This window comes from Chaetura pelagica, unplaced genomic scaffold (assembly GCF_000747805.2).
Source record: "Chaetura pelagica isolate M959 unplaced genomic scaffold, ChaPel_1.0 scaffold585, whole genome shotgun sequence".
NCBI lineage: Eukaryota > Metazoa > Chordata > Aves > Apodiformes > Apodidae > Chaetura > Chaetura pelagica.
Genome location: NW_009953404.1, coordinates 836,990 through 840,169, shown reverse-complemented (window position 1 = coordinate 840,169; position 3,180 = coordinate 836,990).

Below are 3,180 nucleotides of genomic sequence, written 5' to 3'. Positions count from 1 at the left end.
CCCTCCGGGTCCTCTCCTCACCGCGACCGCGGGCGCTGCCCGGTGGGTCGGGGGGACCGACATGAGGGGCGCTGGGTGGGCCCGGGTCAGCCCTGGGCCAGCCCTGGGCTCGCCCGCCCCGCAGTCCCCGCTGTCCCCTCAGCCCTTGTGTTCTGAGCTGCTCCTGCCCTCTCATCACAGGGAGCAGCGCTGGGACCAGCCGGCCGCCCCCTTTCTCCTCCTTTGCTGCTCTGAGGATTTAGGATTATTTTCGTATGAAAGTGTTTTTAAAAACCTGCTTTTTTTTTTTTTGCCTTTTACACACGCACGCGAGGTCTGTTCTTGGCTGTGTAGTCGGGGGGGCTCTAGAAATAAGACTTGGTGCATTTAAAGAGTCCGTTGAGGCAGCTTTTCAGAAAACCAGCAGGAGACTGGCTTGGGTTTCAGGTGGTGGTGGTTTTAGCTTTGATGAACTGCTTGCATTAATGTTCCCATTGGACTTTGACTCTTGATTCGTAACATATGGTGGCTTTTTTAGGTGTGAATAGAGGGTTGGTTTTCGGTGTTTCAGGCAGTCTGTGGAGGGCCTTATTGTCTTGCCATGTTAGTGCTTTGGGTTGAAAAGTGTTTCATGGGAGTTTCTAAATGAAAGGAAAACCTAGAAGTTGCAGGGGGTATCTTCAGCATCATCGGTTGCAGGGGTCAGCACCAGGCTAGAATTGTCGACTGATCTTCCCTGGGGCACAGGCTGAGAAGCAACCATTCGCGATTTTTTTTTCCAGGCATCAGGGAAATTCATAATTATTCAGAGAAAGAAGCTGGCCTGATCAGTCTCATTTTCAGGGCAAGCATCTCGTCTGGATTTAAGCTTTATCAGGCATTTAACTTTTTTCCACTTGGCAAAAAGTCATGTGAGATGTTGCCGAGACAAATGGTGAAGAAATGTTTCAGCTTTGTTACACTCTTTACCCCTTAGAAGATTTTTTCTTGTGTCGGGTTGGATAGCAAAAGGTCAGGCAGAGGAACAATAGTGCTACTCTAGACATTATGTGGAGTTAAAAATGCTATAAATGTGTTATGGGATGATTGAACTGGAATAAGTAAAAGTAAATAGGGCTTCTCCTGTGGTGTGGTCCGAGTTTTGCCTGTTACCAGTTTAAACTGCCCTGGTTGAAATTAAAGGCTTCCCTTGATAAATTTAGACCAGGATTTTTCTCTAACTTCAGTAGTAGGATTTGTAGATGTCAGGTCCTGTATGTTGTATGTTCGATGACATTAATACATGCCCAGTTTCACTGCAGGTATTATTTACAATTCTGACTTAATTTCCCCTAATGTAGCTAGTGTAATTTTCTCAAAGTGTAGGTTCTTAATATTGAAAAGGTGGAATAAGATAATCCTAGAAGGAGTTCATAATGATTTGGAGTTATTTGCCTTGTTTAATATTTCAAAAAGTAGTAAGTCCTACAACAATATGTGACATTCCTACCTAGACTGTATCAGTCTTAGAGGTTTGGAGGTGAGAGGTTGTAAAGCAGGCTTCAGAAGGGTTGCTGACAAGATTTTTTTAAGAGATGGTTCATACAACTAAAGGTGTGACCTGAGGTTGCATCAGCTGTCAGAAGTGAAATGATTTTTTTTTCCCTTATTGGCACTTAGGCTGGGATTTTGGATTCCCTAAGGCAATGATTGTCTTTCAGTATTTAAAACAATTACCAACCTTAGTAGCCTGTGCTCATTCTTCTTTTTGTTGCTTATTTAATGTCTATTAGAAAGATCTTTTCCAGACAGAGCAGTGCTTGACCCTTGTGGCTGCCTGTCACTTTTATACTTTTTTTTCCTGAAAGGGCAAAATTATACTACATTTTAGCCAACGCTGCATTTTTGGGAGTGCTAAATGGTGAGAATCACTGGGCAAACACCGTTGTCTTTGGTTGTTTAAAATGTTCTTGACTCATCCTTTTCTTGAAATTATTAAAGTCCAGCTGGGTAGGTGACAGGGCTGAACTTGTAAAGTGGAGATCTGCATGGCAGATTGGAGGGGGGAAAAAAAATCTCTGTTGTGTGTAAGGATTCTACTCCTATTTAGATTTGGAGCAAAGAAGAAACTCTTGTCCAGTGAGATGCTGGTAGAGCAACTGCCTGATGTTGGTTCTACCTCATCTGGGGTGCCTGGACCAGAAATCCATTCCAGGTGATAAGCTTTTCAACAGAGGTTGTGCAGAGATTAAAATCATGCTCTAGGATGAAAACACTGCAAAATCTGTTTGAATAATCAGCTTACTCACAGACTGAGTTGCCTAAATCTTTTTGCAAGTTTTTTAGAGAAGTTTGGTGTTTCATTCCAGTTGTCTTTAAATTGTTCATCGACATGGTTTTGTAACAGTTAACTTCAGGTGATTTTGCTGGTGAAACACATAGGCTGTGATCACAGGGCATTATCCCTCCATTTTTAAAGGCAAGAAACCCAAGGATTAAGGAGATACTCGACAAAATCTTTCAAAGCAGGGAGAAAAATACAGCTAAAGAGGTATTTCTGTTTTATAATATGCCTTAGCATTGCACTTTTGGAAAAGACCAAGAGAGCTATGCCAGTAGTGAATCTAGGCTGATGCTTGAGATAAAGTGAAGTGGTTAAAGGGTGAAAAATAAATCATTCTTGCTTTTGTTCTTAATACAAGGTATTGATAATGTATTGGTGAGGGGGGTTTACTTGCTCTGATTAAATGACATGATTCTTACTTTCTCCCCAAATACTTGATATTCTCCCCCCCCACAGGCTAAGCTGAAATTACTATTTGTTCCTTAAAATGCCTGGAAGTATATATTTAGGTTTCTCATTCCAAGGTATATATTTGAAGTCTCTTTCTTGCTCCAAATACTTATGGTAGAGCCATTATCTTCCTTACTAGTGAGGGCTGTGTTGTGCTAGGAACAGTTTCAGGAGTGCAAGTTGTCTCATTTTGTCACTTGTAGTAACTATGCTAACACAAATTTTCATAAGAATAAGGCTTCTGAAGTACGGTAAATTACAGAATCCATCACTGAATATTGAAATGTTTCCTAAGCGTACTTAATAGTGGATAAAGGTGCAAATACTTACAAAGCTAACTCACTTTACTGAGGAATAAATAGGGACAAACAGAAGAGCAAGTTATTCTCCTTCCATGAGGTGTAGGAAGCTCCCAGGAAACTGAAAAA